A 22,470-nucleotide genomic window follows, 5' to 3' on the forward strand; every position below is an offset into this window, starting at 1 on the left:
GTCCACTGAAAGGTTTCTTGTGATAAAGGAGCAGCACCTGTGTAGTCTTTTAGTGCTGCAATATGGAAATATTTATAGCATTAACATAATCATTTGTTTTATTTACTCTCCGCATGTTATCCAGACTAAACAAGAACTAAATCAGTTTTGACCAAGGCGATTTTCAGCCATCTGTTAGCCATGCTGTTAGGTCAGCTGGTCAGGAGACACCTGTCTGCACAGTCCTACAAGGAATCACCTCCTGATTAAATCAGGAAGGTTTGGGGCTGTGTCACTAACATCTATAGCCGCAAGCAAAGCCCTTATGTGTTGCACACAGGCACAAGCCATGAGAAGAAGAGACCAAACTACTAGTTTTCTGTTTAATACTGTTATTAACTGTAGCTTATTGGATAACTCAAAATCTGTCCTCTGTCTCTTGTATTTTCTCTGTTGTCGATGTTTCTATGTATGACTTGTTATACTGACTGCCTGTTGCTGCAGTGTTTTAGGATGCCTTGTAAATAGATGATGATGATGATGATGTGTAAACACAAAAGGGTTTATACCAAATTTGCTCTAAAATTCTGACAGTGATTCGCCATGTACCAAATGAGGTTATATAATAAGGATAATAAAATAAAAAACAAAATATGTGCTGATTATTGTGCTCTAATGCTCTGTGGTTTCTGACCAGTCATAGGATAACAAAAACTGAGATGGATTTAATAAACTGTATCAGGGAGTAAAAGCTGATTTTGTAAACTAAATTTGCAATCATTTATCTCAAAGGCAATGTAGTCACTATGGGCCTCATTCATTAAGGAAAGTTAAGTAAAAAAAATTTGAGTAAGTAGTCTCCTGGACAAAACCATGTTACAGTGCAGGAGGTGCAAATTAGTTTTCTGTTTTGCACATAAGGAAAATACTGTCTGTTCATTGTCCATAGATTTAAAAACAAAAATAACTGTTCTCTATAGGTTTAATATCCATTTAATTGTATTTTTTTACATTATATACCAAAACAGAAATTAAACGTTAAGAGTAGATACTGCATATGACATTTTATAATCATCTGTAATTTCAACATCTACTCTATGAATAAATCAATAGATCTTCAAACCAAAATAAAGCAAGTTTAATTAATTCCAAGAGTCCAGCTCACGGGTATTCGTAGACCCTGACTATTAGCATCACATAAGCCTCTTGAAAAACATCTCTTATCTCATGATGTACGAGACTTCGGACTATTTAAGGAAACCAGCAAGCAGTAAGCCTCATGTTAGAAAATAGATTTGCATTGTTATTCTAAATTAATTACTATATCACCTTATAACATAAAATCATTCTTACCTGCTACACAGGAACATGATGGAGGCTTTCTAATTAAAAACTCCACCCAAGGTTATAAAACAACATTAGCAGTACATCCAAAGTCTTAAAACAAAACAGTTTATGAAAAATACATGGAAAAAAACTTTGAGCAGCCTTTAGAATTGGACATGGAAATTGTGCATAATGTGGTTCTCTCAAAAACACAACTTAGTACTAGGAAACCAAACACCACCCTCCCTTCCTCTATGTGTCACTTTCTATCCTACCGAAAGTTTTCATTTCTAGTCTGATGGCAAAAAAAAACCAAAATCATGAAAACCGAGGTAAACAGTGTAAAATGTGATTAATACACTATGGGCAGTTACATGCAAAGCTTCTATTATTTACAAATAACATATATTCAACGGTGCTGTACAATTTTTCTTATGGCCAGAGGAACAAGAGTCTAAGTTACAGAGAGCGTAAACTGTTAAACAAGTCACCAAACATTTATTCTGCTCATTTGGGGAGTTAGCCAGTTAATTAACCACCATATTTTGCAAGATATCATGCAACAAGAAAACCGTTAATAGCTACGAAGCAGCAAAATAAGCAATTATTTCATCAGGAAAGACGTGAGTTTGCCTGCATCAATTCAAAATGGGTTTTAGACTAATATCCCAACTGAAAAATACCAAACTTAAGGGAAATAAAAAAGAAAAGACTATATGAAACCGTCGGTTTCAGCACATTGCAGACAGGCCTGTGATACATTAAGAGCCAGCTCTAAGAATAGCTTACTTCTGCAATCTGGGCCTGGTTAGACAAGCAATTGACTGCCAAGTTTATTGTGTTAAAAAAAAAAAAAATGATTGAAAAGTTTAAAAAGTCAGAAAATCAGAACACAGGGGACATTTTTTTTTTTAGAATGTCCCTTGATTAACATTTGTACCTTACCGCAGCCCGGGGGAAGAAACCTTAGAGAAGCAGAACCAGGGTGAGAGAGGTAGAGAGCTTTCCGGCCAACACAGACAGAGGTACTGAAATATGAGAGGAGGCCTATGAGTCAATTTCCCCAACGCTGCAGCTACAGTCAGGGGACAGCTGCACTGATACAGGCTTCCTAAATATAGCCCAAGAATGCTAGGGGGGGGAAGCTGACAAAATGTGTCCTACTGTTACTTGCTCTGTGCCCTCAGTCTACCCACCGTGGTCTATCTGCCGGCAGGGCAGAGGTAGAGGGCTTCCTGTGAGCAACTGTAGGTAGCAATGACAAAAACTTCATGCAGGAAGGAAATAGAGGGAGCGACACAGATGCTGTCACCAACACACAGGGTATTGTGGTCTGTACTGTGACAAGTAAACTATATATCAGAAGATAACATTAACCCTTTGGCTGCCAGGGGTGTTTTGACCAACAGACGTTTAACGTTGTACTTCAACTTAGTTTATGCAAGGCGTAGAGCACATAAAGGTCCCCTGTGATAAGGTGATGGCACCTGAAATCCATACAGAGAATCTGCTGAGCAATGTGAAATCTGCAGGTTTGGCCATTGGGAACTGTGGGGAGCGGCAGCTTTCTCTACGGAGCCTAATTTAAAAGTTGTTGCTTGTTCTACAAGTTTTCACGCTAATTTGGCCACTGGGAGGTGCTATTTCATTGAATTATATGAATGAATATGGATCAGTATAAAAGGATATCTTTTAGTTTTCTATGGAAAGTTCCATAACCTTTAATCCATGTAAACATGAGAACTGTTTTATGCTAATTCCACATCAAATAATATAGAAAAGGTGATGAAGCAGCAATCCCACATTTTTTTATCTTCTTTAAAAAGTTAAGCAACTTTTCTCATTAACATGAATGTCTTATCCCAGGTCTTATACATGTATCAAACATTACCCATACCAGTCCCAGGTACATTTCTGGCAAATTTGCAATCAATCTGTGGTGGATTTATTTGGCAGGGGGATAGAAGGAAAAAAAAAAAAAAGAAAAAGAGGCTTAAACGATCCTGTCTAGCCAAGTCCACTCAATCTGGGGGGTATGGCCTACCGCTCACTGAACGCTACTATCAGGCGGTCGACCTCAGTCATATTATCTGCTTGCAGTCAGCCCCAGGGACTAAGAGATTGGTCGACCTAGAAAACACACTTACACCAGCCCAAATTTCTCCCCTGGCTCCCACGGAATCAAAGACTGGCTGCAGTTTACTCTCACCCCATTATTCAATGTACACTTGATATATGGGACAAGCTTCACAAAATATGGAAATTCACTACATTCCCCTCCCCCCTCACGCCGCTATGGCACCATCCACGGATCCCGACAGGAAATTCTATCTCATTCTTAGTGTGGCAGAAAGCTGGCATGACTCAATTTACCCACATACTGGGTGAATATGCCCCACAGACCTTCCAGGATCTGCGAAAGAAGGGAGACCTTCCTTCATCCTTGTACTTTGCTTGTATTCAAATACGTGGCTTTACACAAGAGCATTGCAAAACAACTAAACTGCATAACCCAACAGCTTTTGAGAGGAGTTGTATATACCGGATTGGAGCACCAGGGTTGGTATCCCTTGTTTCACATCCCTTACTGAGACCTGAAGTTGACCTCACTGAACCATTGGAGGCCACATGGGAACTTGACACACAAAAAACTGGATCAGGAGGGATGGTCCCAGCTCAGACTTAGGATCTCCAAGAGCTCCATTAATACGGCGATTACCGAAAACACTTACCAAGTATATAAAAGGTGGTATATGGTACCCACGAGAGTACACAAAATATATCTGGGGACATCAGATCTATTCTGGAGGGCCTGTGGGGGTGTGGGGTCTTGCTTTCATATTTGGTGGCTCTGCCACAGCATCTCCACCGTATGGATTGGAGGTGTGGAGGTAATTCCGGTTCCAATGGTCATGCTGTTGTGCTCCCCACTCAAATCCCTTACTAAACATAATAATAAGCTGGTACAACATGTCTGTGCCGCAACGCGCATGCAGATAGCTAAAGACTGGAAGCCCTCCAGGCCTCCAAAGCATAGTTTCTCAGGGGTGGTACATGACCTCAATAGAATATATTACCAGTCTCCTACATGACAAAATCTCACACTTTCACAGAGTGTGGGACCCCTGGTACTTCTACCATTCTTCATTGCCCAGACGCAGTAAAACGCTCCACTTGCCTATGACACGTAAGTATCATATTTATCTTTTTCTGTTTATTCTTGCACCTAATATGCTCCGCAGAGACTGAGACCGGACCCCCTTGGGGCATTTTTTTACCTCTTTCTTGGGGACCTAACCTCTGTGCTCTTTTGTGCTCTCAGGAGGTCGAAGCGCAGGATACTTCACCTATCAAGGGCCACACTGAACCCCTCCTCTTTCTTTACTCCTTCTCAGCTTTTTCTATCTCCTTCCCCTTCTCCCTCCCCCTCTCTTCCTTTTCCCTCCCTCGCTCTTCCCTTCTTATCCAGATAGGGAAAAATATATACAACAAAAAACATAAAAAAATCCAATGACATGTCGGCTGATCTCCATTGCATTTACAGAGTCACAATCTTTACAGCAGATGGTTACGACAGATGAAGAGCACAGATCTGAAGGTAAATTGTTTAGGCGAGTACACATAAATCTGCATGTTCATCAGGACTTTCAGTCGTTGGTAAAATTGTCACAGATATCTGATCTGCAGTAATTTTTTATAGCGTGTACCCAGATTAAGAATGAAGTGGCCGACTTCCGCATGACGTGACCGCCACACAAGGCAGGCAGGTCACGCAGCACATGACAGCATCATGCGGTCTCTCTCCTTCCCTTATTTAATTATTAAAACAAAAGTCATGGCGCCGGATGGCTGGCTGATGTCATGGCGCCGGATGGCTGGCTGATGTCATGGCGCCGGATGGCTGGCTGATGTCATGGCGCCGGATGGCTGGCTGGCTGATGTCATGGCGCCGGATGGCTGGCTGGCTGATGTCATGGCGCCGGATGGCTGGCTGATGTCATGGCGCCGGATGGCTGGCTGATGTCATGGCGCCGGGTGGCTGGCTGATGTCATGGCGCCGGTGGCTGGCTGATGTCATGGCGCCGGTGGCTGGCTGATGTCATGGCGCCGGTGGCTGGCTGATGTGATGGCGCCGGGTGGCTGGCTGATGTCATGGCGCCGGTGGCTGGCTGATGTCATGCAGAGATAATTTTGGGGATTTTTCCTGTCTTCGTTTGACAAAATAATAATGTGTGAGCCAAATAAAGGTTAGAGGTGTCCCTTAAAGGTTGCCCATCACCCATCTAAGGGCTCGTACACAAAGACATTAATATTACATTCCATGCAAATGCCTAAAAGCCCAACAGTTCAAAACTAATGTAAGTGAATGGCCCAGTAAACACATGCGTTTCATCAAACACTCAATTTGTGTAAATTTCATCATTGTCTGTAGTGTGCTAATGCTTGGCACAGTATAATGGTATTCTACGGGAGCTCTTATTATAGTACACCTATGATGTAGGTAAACTTTGAGAACGTACTTGAACATCTCTGCTAACTGCAAGTACAAGTTTTTTTTTCTATGCTTTTAACAAGTGTTTTTTTTAAGCTTTTACCCGCCTCTAGAGTTATTTTACACACAGCAGGACCTCTAGGGTACATCAATAACATTGTCATTTATTTGTTGATTACTCTATGAGCAAAGAAACATATTGGAACAATGATGTAAGGGTATGACAGTATAATAAGTTGCTGCCCAGGGCACAGACAAATAAGAGTGATTGACACAGTTCCTGCCACAGAATTATCCCACTGGAACAGCAATGATTACTGCCACTGAATCACTCGCATTATCCCAGGCTTCACAAATGACCGTCACATTTATTACAATTGGTTTAACCCATTTGTTAATGCTGAGCCAGCTTTCTGTGTCAAGGATATCAGTAAGCGCATAGAAAATAAAGCACACAGTGTACAGCAGATATGCACCAAATGATGATAATCTTTGCCAAGATCATGGTCTGCAGACTTATTTATGCTCTAATGTAGGAAAACAAAGTGAAAATAAAAAAGACATACTTCCCAACTGTCCTAATCTAGGCGAGACACTGCCATTATGACGGGACTGTCCTCTGGACCTATCCCACTAACGGATGCCCTTTCATCACAAAAAGTGCGGGATTGAAGGGGAGATTGTATGGAAGGGGAATGGGGCTGGGGAACGCGGCATATCACAATGTGAGCAGGCCTTACTCTGACTGCGCCTGTTGTCCACATTTACAAACTAAACAAGTTAAGAGGTTTGATAGTCTTCCATTTAAACAGCCAGTGAACAAAAAATACAAACAGCAAAAGTAATATGTAAAACCAGCATCGCTACCTGAAAATGATCATATTATTATGGATCAAGTTGGTAAATGCAGATTACAGGCCCCAGTAATGGTGGAAGGGAATCAAGCAACCTGATCTGTGCGGCAAATGGGCGGATCTCTTGTGTAGCCAATTTGGAAACGGATTCCGTCAGTCCGACCAAGGGACGGGATTGACCCGTGTGTGGTCAGTGTTAGGAATATATATATATATATATATATATATATATATATATATATATATATATATATATATATATATATATATATATATAAACATCCTGTCCCTTGTTGGCCAGCATTATCTAACAGTTTCTGTATATGGCCACTTTAGGCTTATGGGGTGCCTGCTGACTTCTTCAATTGTCACATAAACACTCACTCTACCTCAAACATTATTAATCGGAACAAGGATATATCACAGTGACTTATAGGGGCATATTCAGTTAGTTGTGTCCAGAAAGGTTGCGAAGGCAATGCGCAGTGGTGTAACATCGCGGATTTCTCTTTACTCCCCCATAGAGGTACCAGGAGAAACATGCGATGTTGTGGTACCATAGTACCGGAAAACCATGCGCAGGCGCAATGTGCAGAGGAACATCACAGTTATAGAGAGGCAAATGTGTGAGGGGAAGTAGAAATATTCATTATTTGTCGGGGTTGTTGAAGGTGCAAACAGATTTGACATAAAGGGCTCTATTTATCATGTAATGGTTATCACAGCAAAGAGCGTTAGTTATCACCGCAATCTTATTTTTACTTGTCACTGGGATTTACCACCATTTAATCGCCACAGCAGCTGAGCGATACCTGGCTGACGAGAAGAACAAATATTCAGAGTGAGAAGGGTTAATTATGTGTCTGTAGGTTCAGTTGCACGGAGCGAGCACATGAAGAGCCCAATAAGAGAAAAGGTATCATGGCTCTATAAATAAAGCTTCCCCATGGCTGGGACTGCACTATAAAATACATACAGGATTATATCAATCTTCTCTTGCAGTGAATGATGCCTAACAGTTGTTAACGCTGTAGATAATAAACCGTGGCACCTAACATGCAGCTGTGTAAACAGACCTATCCTATAACTGTGCTTCCATTTCTCCGTTATGTTACTTTACTGCAGATGAAATAACCCTGAAGTCTGCAATGTGCCACCTGTTGATGTGACCCTTAATTAAAAGTATAATTACAGCACTGTTTTAACTGAAAACTCACTGAGGTTAAACAAGAAACGCTACAGAGGTAACTGCTCCAACCATGTATAAACCTTCACATGCCTACGATAAGTAACGCACAGAACACATTACCTTCAAAGCAGAAAGGACAAAACTAAATAAGTGAATGTCCAGGAGTACATGCTGCTAAGCCTGGCTTCTAATCTTATATACATATCATATGTGTGCACATATAATAGAGCAAACAGCCACAGGCCGAGAGCTTATAAACAAGTTACAGAACTCAGAGTTGACTTATAATATCCGTCTCATTTTACAGTAGTTGGTACGTTGCTCCACGTCAAACACAAGTTTTAATTTGTAACACAATATCCTTCAGACATTCCATCACAGAACACGGTCACCATGAGTCATGTGACCCTAGTACATCACTGCTCACAAAATAGAAGGATACGTTTTTACAGCAGGGACATTACTAACTCTTTATGGTATAAACACCACACTACTGTGAAACACAGGGATATTTGGAGTTACCAAGTTCTGTGACCATTTGAATGTACATAGCTGCAGGCTTAGTGCTTTTAAACAGGTCACCAAACCCCAAGGCAAGATCCAATATCACTATAGTAGGAGGTGTATTATTTATTACAATATACAAATTTCAAAACTCTCACCCTGAAAGAAACACACAAAATAGCCAATGAGACAAAGTGACACTAACACATACTGACATTAACACGTACTGAGCTGAAGGTATCCGTGGTGTGATATCACAGTGTATATGGGCGGATAAGGACTGTGATCCCAGATACGGACCGGATCAAATTCAACATGCGATGAAGCCAGAAGCGATTCGGCTGCTCGGACCGAGGGGCTAAGGGGCACATTTATCATCACTCGCAAAATATGAAAAATAGTTTTCAATCCTTATCGCATTGATAAGGATTGAACTATTTCTCATATTTATTAAAAAAGCAACACAGGAACAACAGTTCCGAAAAACTGCTGTTCCTGTGAAGTAGAAATCATACTTACCAAAGCTGCTTCGTTCCCGAAGCAGTATGTGGTCAACGGGGGTCCTGTTCTTACTCCAGTGCGCATGCGCTGAGTGAAACCCTCGGGCATGCGCACAAACATCTCTGTTCTCTATCGGCAATTATAGTTTGCAGAAAGAGAGTGTGAATGACAGGGAGGGATCATGTGATCCCTCCACACATGCGCTGTCCAGCTCTGCTCGTCGAAGCAGAGCTGACAGCACCGAAACTTTTCATTAATGATAATGGTACATTATCAAGACAAGTTCCCGAAAAAACCTATTTTTCGGAACTTGTTAGATTGCAAGAGGGAGCAGTCACCATACTATTGAATGGTGACTACTCCCCAAAACGAAGCAGAATGCAAAGCAGCAGATATCCACGATATCTGCTGCGATGCATCTTTAATAAATATGCGGCGGACACATCGGGGCATGGATTCTATGTTAAGTGCACGTTAGTGCACCATCACAATTTGTTAAATATACCCCTAAGCCTCTTCCTATTTAGACTTGGGTTGAGCAATATTATCAGTTTGGGTGTGCTCAATGTAACATGGGATATCTGCACTACATGTTTTATAGCTTCCAAAAGTTTTTGAATAATGATAATCAAGTCTGTGGACTGTGAAGCCCAATCTTCCGTTCCTCTAAGTACTTCATGGTTGATTTTGAGGAATGTTTGGCATTGCCGTCTTGTTGAAATATCAAACTTCTTTCGGATTCATTTTCTTCACAGACTTTTGAACATCAGATTCTAGGATTTTTTTAGATTTAGCGAATGCCATTATAACATCATGTACATTATAATTGTATAAGGAACATTGCACTGTGGACAGAGGCGGAACTAGCGAGCTGTGGGCCCCTGACGCTCTGCATCTGCCATTATCTCCATGGGCCCCGGTGCACACCACCAGCCGCACCTATGGCCGTGGAGCTGCAGACCACTTCTCTGTCAGCTAAACATTGATGTAAGTCCTCTGCAGTGATATATGGGTTCTGCATTCCATACCTAGCTAGCTTGCAAAACTATTGTACCACAGATTATTCTGGGTATACCAGTTCCCCTTTTAGTTTCTAACTGTGAATATTCCAGTCTGGAAATGTTTTGATATATTTATAGCCTTGTTAGCAGGAGACACAAATTTCAAACTGCAAGTTTGAATCGGAGTCTAAAGATGATTTTGCCACAAATATATTTGGGGGGTCTTGAAAACTGTGAAATTGAATTTCAAACCGGTGCAAAATGATCGAGCATCTAAGATCTCTATTTCCAGCCTCAGTCGGCTGCTTAGAGGAGCCAATGGATGAGAACAATATGCTGAGAGGCTAGAGGGGTTTAAATCAACTATGGATCAACATCTCCACCTGGCTTCATTTAAGGTGCAATGCGTCAATGAAGTCATATCGTTGCACAAAATATGTCAATTAAAAGTCTATTTTTGTTGGTTTTCAATACATCATCACCATTTATTTATATAGCGCCACTGATTCCGCAGCACTGTACAGACAACTCATGGATACCAGTCCCTGCCCCATTGGAGAGAGGGAGGGGGAGAGAGACTCGGGTCAACTTTTTAATATCAGCCAATTATCCTACTAGTATGTTGTTTTGTATGACTATAAAATGTCATAATATCTTCTTTAAAAGTGGCTACGTGCACACATATTTACCTATACCTGTGCTTGTGTGATACCAACACACAACTGGTTTAAAAATGAAGAGTTTTAATAGTAGTGTGTGTGTGTCCAATAATGCCTAAAACGATTTTACAGCTATGCCTCATACAGGATTTGTTAACGAGATCAGCTAAAGGGAGACATGTACTGCTGCCAGCAAAATACACCCACCCAGACAAATGCATATTGCACCACCTAGTGGAAGCACATGAACACTGCAACAGTGGTTACACTGGTTCAGTATTGCAACCCATGTTTTTGTTTTTCAACAAGTCACTTCCTTTAATTTAGCTTAATTGTTAAATATATTTGCATTTAAAAATTATGAAAATGTATTTTTACAAAATGATTAGTTATTGTTTCATTAATCAAACATACTCAACTGATATACAAATAGATGACCAACCCACTGTAACCAGCATGGCCAGGGACTCTGGACCCAAGACATAACTACCCTCTGCCAGAAAGACTAGAGCAGCTAGTAAAACAAGTGTCAGCTGCCTGCTTTGTAAGAAAGACAGATATGTGGTAATAGAGACACTGACCACAGATTGTAGTTTCTTTCTTTTTTGATGATTCTTTTATCACTAAGAACGGGGGAAGGATATATTTAAAAAAAACTCTATTCAGTGATCTACATCACAAGAGATGTTATATTGACTAGAACAAAACATTAAACAGTAATAAAGTAAATCCCTATTTGTAGTTCGGTCTACGTGTCCTGGGTAGAGCACTTCTATCTAGAATGCCTCAACCATTGTGGAACCTCCCACTTCGAAATCCAGACACAATTTTCCTTCATTTATACCTATTAGAGATAACTTATTACTAATCAGATTTTAAGACTTCTGGATCAACTAAGTGAGCACACACGAAATGAACAATCCTACTTACTGCGAGACCAGCTTAGAGCTCTTTCTCCTCAGCAGAAGCAAACATAATTTAAACACACAATTTCTAAGTCTGGGAGCAGAAATACGACCATTCAATGTTTCAGGGTGAAAGTTTCAGAACCTCTCTCATCATCATTTTTAAGACACAAAACAATTCCGCAGCGCCAGACAGTCTGGCATCAATTGACACATGGAAATCCTCTCTGATGTCTGGTTTCAGTCTACTGTTTTTATATTGTACTACACATTATGTAGTGTGTCCACATATTAAACCTGCAGCACAACACGTTACAAGATATTTTGAAGTACAGTTTTTATATCTGCGGCCAATGCCCCATTGTTCATTATTCAAAGTTTATTAAATGCTTGCAAAGTATTTCTGAACTGTACACATAATTCAATGCATTGTTTCTATTCTGCTGATGCAGAATAGAACCCTGTACATCTAAAATAAAATATGCAGGTCCCATGTTTCAAGTTTCATTTTTTTTGTCTTAAAAATGGACCAAAAAAATCTGATCATTTTGTCCTATGATAGAAGTGTGGGGTTTCCCTGTCTACTATTCATCTTCTGCTGTTTGTCCTTTTTTTTTATTTTATTTTTTAAATACATTAGCTAGTAATTACCCTTGCGTTTGTCATTTTGGTTTGATACCTGTCATTTGAACTGTGACTTTTTGTATATACATTTTTCTCTGGAAAATTTTATAAAAATACCTTCGAGTTACAAAAGAAAAACACATTACCACTATTGTAACAACTTTAAAAAGCATATTATTAAAAGCATAATAGTTCAAAAATGCAATAAAAAAACAGCACTTTTTGGCAAGTAAAACTCAGACACCCTTGTTCCACTGTGGGAAAACAGCATCTTCCAGCTGCCATGGCTTTCTTATTCGTTTTGTGTTGCAAAACATTATCTAATTTACTTTTATTTTGGTAAACATCTCTTATAAATTACCTGGATTCATGACAAAATATTATAACAATAATATTATTATCATCCACATTACATAGTTTTAACATATTTATTTTTTCCTTTCACGGTCCTCCAAACAATAATGTGTAACTATAGAAATGATGATGATGATGATGATGATGATGAATTGGTCTCCAGAGAAACTAAATACACACGAGTGCCACAAGAGGGCGACAGAATGCTATGTTTAGGAATGGTTTCACATTCTATACAATCTCCCACTTCTCAGGCTTTTATCCTTTTATGGGGATTTTCAGGATTTCAGAATTCCATGGACTCTAGAGAAATACATTAAATCTTATTTTTTTTCATTTTGTTTCTTTTTACTGGATTGCAGCCATGATAATGATGAAATATTAGTTGACACCACTGCGCTGACAATAACAAAACCTTCAAAACTTAATGTATTAAAGTTGATGTCATACAATTGGCCTTCAATAAAAGTAAATTTACTGGGCTGTTATCTTCCTAGAGAGAAAACTTGAACACACACATTGAGGGACATTTCTTAAAACTGGCGCACAGTAGCCTGTAACAACCAATCATATTACAATTGGCACTTCTACACTAATGTTTACAAAATGAAAGCAGAAGTCCGATTGGTTGATACCACCCTTTTTTTTTTTTTTTTTTTTTACCCTGTGCACCCTGTCCCTCCCTATTGTTCCTAGATTACCTTTTAGGATTAAATATCAATTTGGTATAAAGACCAACCTCGATACAATGGATGATCAAATTAAATTGATTAAATATTCCAACTAAAAATCATTCAGTAATGAACAGCTTAACATTCAACAAATAAATCATAACTTTCTTATAATGACACGAGAACAGCTAAATCTTATTATCTGTGTTTCTATACCTCCTTCGCACATTTCAAATTAACATTTTTCCCCAAAGTTCCCTTCCCCCAATCTTCCACCACTTCCAAGTTCCATAGCAAGACCTGGCCGTGACTGTGTGTTTTATTGAGGGTAATTGGTGGTGTGTCAGAAGACTGACAGAGACACACCCAACCTTTACATACTGAAGTGGTCTTTCCTCGGAGTCCTCACTGTAGCACACAGCACATACGTCTCACAGTCCTCCCTTCCTTCAAACCACGTAACCAAACAATATGTGGTTTGTACTGGCAAATTCAATTTCCAGCTATTCAATTAAAGGTAAGAATTGGTGTTAATAATAATAATAATAATAATAATAACCAATAGCTAATTAAAGGACAGGAATATCTAACGTCTTGGGACATTGAGAGACAGATTGTTAATCCATTATCCGAGAAAATATAAAATAGCAAAGACTGTAGCAAACACAAGAGAAGATTTGTTTAAAACCTCATTTCAGCCTACTTTAATACAACCAAATTCATTGCGTCTAAATTCCCTAATATATACACACACAGACACACACACAGACAGGGAGACAGACAGGCAGAGACTAGGGTTAATTTTAATAGCAGCCAATTAACCTACCAGTATGTTTTTGGAGTGTGGGAGATAACCGGAGCACCCGGAGGAAACCCACGCAAACACGGGGAGAACATACAAACTCCACACAAAAAAGGCCAAGGTCGGGAATCGAACTCATGACCCCAGTGCTGTGAGGCAGAAGTGCTAACCACTAGGCCACTGTGACCATCCAAAATTTGTGTCCAGTCGTTTACTTGGCTGGTAATTTCTTCACCCTGACCGCTGTCCATACAGGGAATTAAATATAAGTATTTCAGAGAGACTGTCAAAAGTCTCCTTTTTTCAGTCATTCCTATGACAACCTAAGTGGCTGACTAAAGTCAAGTCAAACCGGTTTTTCTATCCCATCCCATCTTCACAGTCCAGTTACAAAAGTATTTATAGTTGCAAGTGACTTCTAGTTGAATAATGGTTTCCAGCACAGGAAACAGAAAAGAAGAAAAAGATTCAACTTTCACCCATGGAGAGGACTGACAAAACAAGATGGCTGCCAGAGTCTGAGGGATAATTAATGCTGGGTACACACTACAGAAAACTTCCCTTCATGCAATATCTTAAACGATTTTAACTAAGACTGAAAGCCCTGCTCAGCAGCCGATCCATGGGTACACGCTTACACGATTTTACATGATTTACCCTCAGATCTGTGCTCTTCATCTGTCATAACCATCTGCTGAAAATATTGTGACTCTGCACACTCCATAGAGATCTATGGACACTGCTGGTTGTGAGTGAATACACACTGAAGAATTTGCCTGACATCGTTCCATCGTTTATAGAGATTTTAACTCCAGTTATAAAATCGAAGTGAACGATACAATGTACTTCGGTATGATAAAACATTATCGTGGAAGTGTACACACTAATGCAATATCCAACCTAACAGTAATTGATCATGTTATTGTTACGATAATCAGGTGAAAAACCTGTAGTGTGTACCCAGCTTAACAGTTTTCAGCTAAAAGTCAACCAAACAGCACTTATACATATACCACATAGCATCAACCCAACAGATCATTACTACTTTCACTGGTAACGTGTCACTGGGTCTCTCCCGCTATTACTGTGCAACTATTACATGAGGAAATAAACAAGTGTCACTGAATTACTGGTTAGAATTTTTAAGGGTGCTGTCACAGAGGAGATTTTAGCTCCAAATGTATTTATATCTATGGATATCATGGCGCTGGAGAACCGCTAGAGGAAGAGGCGCCCATGTGACAGCACCGCACAGCCACATGGTCAATGTATAAAAGAAGAAAAGCAAACGTGTTGTTCATTTGGTATACACATCAAAGATGGGATACTATGGAATTTTTGTTGGGCCTGTGTAGAATTATATTTAAATGTGCACATGTCAGGATTAAGATGAAGGTTTACGTTTCTTTGGAACAAAAGAGAAGACGCATATTTCCTAAAGCTGTATATCTTACTATTAAACCCTGGAGCTCAGATTGTTGCTGCCATTTTTATACTATATTTTACACTTAAGCTAGGTACACACTACAGAATTTTCCACCAACTTTTTATGCCAATCGATTTTACGTGCGATCGATGGTCCGATCGCTCGGTCCATGGACTGCATACACACTAGCCTTGTTTTAGACGATAAAGGGAAGAGCGGACGTCCCGTTAGTGACTTTCTACAGCTATGTTGTCGTTAGCAATGACTGTAATTTCGTACTCACTGTTGTGGATCGGTCGGAAGTTTATACACACTACACAGCAGAAACGAGATTGGAACGAAAATATTTAACGGTACGACCAACCAAATGAGGCGACAATCGTCCATTTGGGCAGACTTTCGACCATCGTGTCACTACACACACTGACCCAACTTTTGAACGAGCGGTCGTATGTCGGCTGATTGAGCCGATTATTGGATGAAAACCGTGTAGTGTGTACCCAGCTTTACTGTACAAACAGATGATAGAAACACAATTGAATGTAACTGGAACACAAGATTTGTTTGCAAAGTATTATTGACAAGAGCATTATATTGCCTGAAACGTTGACTTTTGATTTCTCACTAATCAATAAATACAGAACTACGTTAGAAAGTCCTGTGAGCGCACCCTTCCCTCCTTATTGATCTTTCTCCTTGGAGTTCTGCACCCAGGCCATGACCTGTTCCTGCAAAATCAGAGTCCCTTCTAACCGTTTTCATATATTAAATACGGCTACAAATGTGCTTTACAGGAGATGTGTGTTTATTGTGGGCTGTGTTATACAGAATAAAGTTTAGGAACAGAGAGATAGTTGTAATCTCTGCCAAAACAATAACGTAATTAGAGCCTGAGGAATCCTATCCACCTTCAGATATTATGCAAATTGATTTAAGTCTACACACGCCACCGACTGACTCCCTTAGCTATGCCAGAAAGGAGGGGGGAAATAAAAACGTTCTGAAATTCAGCAGAAATGAGAATACAAAAATTCCATTCATTCCATGGGCTGAAACAGGCTGTTTCCTCTCCTCACTCAAGGAGACAGCAAGGGGTCATTCACGGACCGCAAATTCTGCAGGACCCGAAATGCTATTTTATGGGCGCAAGCGGTGGACCTAGTTGTTTGCCAAGCGAATGTTAAGGTGCCACGCCTACTTCAGAGTCTGTGGTAAAGGAGTTTAGTTTTACCGGTTGGCAGATAAACAATATAATGTGCAGAGCAGGAATAGTAAAAATGTGACAGCATCATTTATTTATATAGCGCCACTAATTCCGCAGCGCTGTACAGAGAACTCGCTCACATAAGTCCCTGCCCCATTGGAGCTTACAGTCTAAATTCCCTAACACATGCAGACAGACTGGGGTCAATTTGATAGCAGCCAATTAACCTACTAGTTTGTTTTTGCAAAGTGTGAGGAAACTGGAGCACCTGGAGGAAACCCACACAAACACGGGTAGAACACACAGTCTCAACACAGATAAGGCCATGGTCGGGAATTGAACCCATGACCCCAGTGCTGTGAGGCAGAAGTGAAATCAAAATCCAATCTTCTACCGCCTCATTTACTGATTTCAACTTTTACATGGTTATACAGAATAGTGACATTGGAGCTGGCTTTACTACATGTGTCTCTGCTGTGTGTCTGAGGGTAAAGACTGCACCTAGTATTGTGCTTTACTGTCGATGTGTAAACTGAAGGTGAGTGATGTGTCCCAATGGGAGTAAAGGAACAAGGTCCAAGTTCTGAGAACTCATTACTTGAGTAGAGGCAGGAGGCCCCCTGTAATGTGCCTCATATACCCCTCTGCCTCATTTAAGTAATCCCATCACAGTAAATGAAACCTTGTTCACACACATCAGTATTACACTAGGCCTGCACAGTGGCTGGCTGGACTGGGTGCATCTGGCCCTGGGCCAGTACCATAGTGGGCTACCTTTGGCTGGATCACTGAGCTACCTGCAATTTGTTTCCCTTTAAAATGCTCCGATACAGGCTGTTAGGGACATCTCTAAATCTGGGTACACACGGATGCAATGATCATGCAGATCACACGATAAACCACCGTTCTATCAGATACTGCAACATGTTTTATCGCACCAAAACACACCATATTGTCCGACTTAGTTTTATAAACTAACTAAAAATCACAAATCAGCGATGGAAGAATGTCGGACAAATGTGGAAGTGTGTACACACTCACATCCAGCAGTGTAGCCAGATCTCTATAGAGGGGACAAGATTCAAACCTTTATCTCCAGCAGTTAAGAAGTGATATGGCAATCGTGCCTTAAATCACTAATGTGGTGAGTTTGATAGGGAGAAATTGCATCTAGAAATGTGCTTTCTCGTTAACTGAAGGTGCAAAATGCATCCGATTACAAGTATAGGGACAGGGCAAACACTCCAGGAGCTCTGAGGTGGTGGAGAAGTTTGACAATCAGTAAAGGCAATGGCGAAAACAAGTGCACAGAAAAATGGTGCTGTAACCTAGCAACTACATTTCCTTTAATTTCCCACAAACAGTGCTAGGGAAATCTAATTGTTAATGGTTACAGCAGTTTTGTTGTAGGACAGTTTTCTTAAGTACAAGAGTTTAGTGTTTGTATCAGGTTCTAAAAAGCAGATTGCTGTCTTTTCATGAAACTCGCATGCACTTCAAATAATAAGCATCTAGTCTCGAGCTGTGCAGAGTTTAATATTGACAGTAACAGTTAAATGCCTCGCCCCCAGCGTAGGTGACAGCCAGTATGAATTGTACTCACTATGACCTAGTTTATTCCACCTGACTTGGGTGGAGTGCACGTAATCTACAGCCATTTAGCATATTCTGTGACATACTTGTAGGTCAAATGTCTACTGTAACAAACTATTGTACTGCTAGAAAAGATTAGTAAGGTGTATATGGTGTCATTTTAGGCAGTCTGAGTTGAGATATTCATGCCTGATGCCGGACGAAGGTATATAGTACATGATTACTGCCCATGGACGATGCAACAAGCAGAAATAAATTCCACCGGACAAGAGGGACACGTTGACTCACTATATTGGCAGTAAACTAGGAATATTTAAGACGTAGGCAAAGCTCTCATATAATAACATTGCATCTAAGTGTATACTATGCACTGAACCACAGCAACCAATCAGCAATTACATTCTATCTTGTCTACGGCATGTCACACAATGAAGTCTGATTGGTTGATGTGGTTTACTGCAAATTTCGCACTTCACTGCAACTTTTCACTTTTTTTTTTTCTTGAGTAAAGAAGCCGATGTAATAGACAGAGGTCAGACAGAACAAAAATATAAAAGTTCAAGACACCAATAAAATACTGTATGTAGAAAGTAAAATGATGTCATAAGATATGTCATAAAAGCTAAATCAGACTCAGGCAAATGCTTGTTGTAAGATAAACAGTTGACAAATAATCTGGTGACATGCTCTGCGGAGAGAAGTTATTCCTCATTCCTGTGCCAAGATCCACACAACAGTCTGCACAGGATTCTGTACTGTAAAAGGACTATGAGCAAACTGCACAGGATTCTGTACTGTAAAAGGACTATGAGCAGACTGCACAGGATTCTGTAATGTAAAAGGACTATAAGCAGACTGCACAGGATTCTGTACTGTAAGAAGACTATGAGCAGACTGCACAGGATTCTCTACTGTAAGAGGACTATGAGCAGTCAGCACAGGATTCTATACTGTAAGAGGACTATGAGCAGTCAGCACAGGATTCTATACTGTAAGAGGACTATGAGCAGTCAGCATATGATTCTATACTGTAAGAGGACTATGAGCAGTCAGCACAGGATTCTATACTGTAAGAGGACTATGAGCAGTCAGCATATGATTCTATACTGTAAGAGGACTATGAGCAGACTGCACAGGATTCTGTACTGTAAAAGGACTATAAGCAGACTGCACAGGATTCTCTACTGTAAGAGGACTATGAGCAGACTGCACAGGATTCTCTACTGTAAGAGGACTATGAGCAGACTGCACAGGATTCTATACTGTAAGAGGACTATGAGCAGACTGCACAGGATTCTCTACTGTAAGAGGACTATGAGCAGAGTGCACAGGATTCTAGTTTTCTGTCACATATAAAGATCAGCCACAACATTTAAACCACTGACAAGTGAAGTGAATAACATTGATTATCTTGTTACAATGGCACCTGTCAAGCGGTGGGATATATTAGGCAGCAAGTGAAGAGTCAGTTCTTGAAGTTGATGCGTTAGAAGCGGTAAAAAAAAATCAAAAAAAAAAAACAAAAAACGGCAAGAATAAGGATCTGAGCGACTTTGACAAGGGCCAAATTTTGGGTCTTGTGGGATATGAAGTGGTTAGTACACACCAAAAGTGGTCCAAGGAAGGCCAACCAATAAACCTACCTAAACATTTTGGAGACCAAGCATGGCAACGGTATTCCCTGATGGCAGTGGCCTCTTTCAAAAACATTGCTCAGGAATGGTTTGAGGAACATGACAAGGAGTTCAAGGTGTTGACTTGGCCTTCAGATTCCCCAGATCTCAATCTGATCGATCATCTGTGGGATGTGCTGGAAAAACAAGTCCGAGCCATGGAGGCCCCACCTCGCAACTTACAGGACTTAAAGGATCTGCTGCCAACATCTTGATACCACAGGACACCTTCAGAGGTCTTGTGGAGTCCTAACCTCAATGAGTCAGAGCTCTTTTGGTGGCACGAGAGGGACCTACACAATATTAGGCAGGTGGTTTTAATGGCTGATTGGCATATATCAGAATAGACAAATAAATAAAACTAAAACAAACACCATGTTAAAAAGCCATCTGTAGTTGAAAAAATAAAACCAGGTAAGGTATTGGATGTAGACATGGAAGAAAAAAAAAAATATTAAACTGCAGTATATTTATTACTTCGTTAATGCTCTGCTCCTGTTTTCTTCCACTTATTTTCTATTTGCACTAATCTTCGCTGAAATAATGGGTATCAAGTGCAAATGGCTTTTTGAAGGTTTTCCGCAGACAAACTGCTTGTGAAGCAACCGCCTAAGAAAAGCTACGGGCATTGATCCCTCCGACAACCAATCCTGCCCGTCACATCCGACTGCGGGTAAAACGCTAACCAGAGTTCAGCTTTAGTAAGTGATCAGTGTGAGACGTATATCTTGTGTGGTTCAGAAGTCCAATTAAAGCAATTGGCAAAAAGTGAGACAAACAGGAGAAGAACATTATCACACTGAAAATGGGACATGTTAGGAGGCCTAATTCTATTAATCTCAAAGGCATACAAAGTGGGATGGGGAATTGGTGATCAACAGCTTGAGGAGAAAGAACAATATACTTCTTGCGGCTACTCCTTGGTCTGTCACGGTCTTTTTCACTGACATTTTGTTTCCTCCAGCTGTTTCAACTCCTTGAAGTTACTTTCTTCCCATGCCCCCCTCTGCCTTCCACATACCAGAATACAGGCTGGAAAGTACGAGAGTGTGGAGCACACATCACAAAGCAGGAAGCCAATAAGTCACTTTTGAAAACCATCAACATCATATACCGTGTGTAAGAGAAAGAGCAGCAACCGAAACCTCAAGTCACTATGTCATTTTCAATGGATGTCTGCAAAATGCCAAGAATTGAAATAAAATGTACTATACTCTGAAATACTTAAATAAAATCTAATGCAGAATATCCAATTGCAGCCCTTGTATAGAGGTTGGCTCACTACTAAGACACACTGCATGCAATGCTAAAACAGATGTTCAGTTATTTATTTTACCACTTTTAGGTTTATACAGATTGAGGTTAGCTATTTGTACCTCAATGATGTCACTGGTTCCTAGTGAATTGATTGGCTGCATTCTCATATATATTAGTTGAACACACAAAACAGCTGCCTTCCACGTTGGCGAGTTATATCTCTGATCAGTTACGCATCAAAAGATAGTTCAGCAACAGCTGCAGTGGTTAAAGCAGAACTTCAGTGATACTGAACGTTTTATAGTAAACTCTACAATCCCCACAAATCAACACAGTTTGGGACATGCTCCCTGCACTGCATCCCATTAAGGCTTCATTCTGTTATTGCTGGCTGATACTAGCTGCTGCAGCCCCTCAATCAGCTGTTGCTGAACTACATGCACTATGATTCTTAGCTGCCTGTCCATCTCTGGGGGTTATAATATACCAGCAGCTGGTGATAACCCATTCAAGACTGGAATTATATTCTGCATTGCAAACTGCCACAGCCATCCAGTCAGATACAAGAGGGCGATTTACCTTAATATGGGTGAAGGTTATTTTTTTTTTTAAGCAGGGGTATGCTGGCATTGTTTTGCATACCTCCCAACATTTAGAAACCTGACAGGCGGACAAAAAAAGCCCTGCCCCCATTCTGACCAAACTCCGCCCATGGACAACTTTGGTCAGAACGCCACCCATTTTCGTGTTAAGTCCTATCACTATTGCGGTCCGCGGATCACTGGAGGTAGGGTTTGGTCCAGGGACAACAAAGGTAAGTGGTACTGGGTATTACCATGTTTATAATGAAAGGCTATTGTGGGAAGGATTTTTAGTTGGCCATAATAGTTCAGCAGTTATAGCCTCATACAACATAATTAAATTTAGGAACATTTCCAATCCTGTAACCTTGTTTTGACATTAAGCGGTGACGTTCACTATGTAGCAACTAAAAAGGCCAACCCTCGTGTGTTCAACAAGAGTGGCCCAGGAGGCATTTGCCCATGTCACCCTGCCAGCCTTCCACGGTCATGAAGCAGCACGGTGGCTAAGTGATTAGTACTTCTGTCTCACAACGCTGGGGTCATGAGTTCAATTCCCGACCATGAAGTTTGTATGTTCTCCCCATGTTTGCGTGGGTTTCCTCCGTGTGCTCCGGTTTCCTCACACACACTGGTAAGTTAATTCGCTGCTATCAAAATTGACCCTAGTCTCTCTCTCGTCTGTGTGTGCGTGTGTTAGGGAATTTAGACTGTAAGCGCCAATGGGGCAGGGACTGATGTGAGTGAGTTCTCTGTACAGCGTTGCGGAATAAGTGGCGCTATATAAATAAATGATGATGATGACGATGATGATGAAGAGTTCAAATTGGCGGCACAAGTATCTATGGAAGAAACTTCTTTGCAGTCTACAGTAA

At 40.5% G+C, this 22,470-nt stretch overlaps 1 protein-coding gene across 6 annotated transcripts in view; it reads right to left on the bottom strand.

Moving 5' to 3' along the window:
- MYO18A (myosin XVIIIA) overlaps positions 1 to 22,470 on the bottom strand; it is a 248,957-nt gene that overhangs the window by 168,230 nt on the left and 58,257 nt on the right. For 2 of the 6 annotated variants that reach the window (XM_075196846.1, XM_075196842.1), the window contains exon 1: positions 2,251 to 2,429. The exons of the other annotated variants lie outside the window; for them this stretch is intronic. The gene's annotated coding sequence lies outside the window, so the exon portion shown is untranslated. Of the gene's footprint in view, positions 1 to 2,250; positions 2,430 to 22,470 lie in introns of those variants that run through there. 6 annotated transcript variants of the gene reach the window in all.

The sequence above is a fragment of the Mixophyes fleayi genome, chromosome 2 (genome assembly GCF_038048845.1).
Source record: "Mixophyes fleayi isolate aMixFle1 chromosome 2, aMixFle1.hap1, whole genome shotgun sequence".
Classification (NCBI taxonomy): domain Eukaryota; kingdom Metazoa; phylum Chordata; class Amphibia; order Anura; family Limnodynastidae; genus Mixophyes; species Mixophyes fleayi.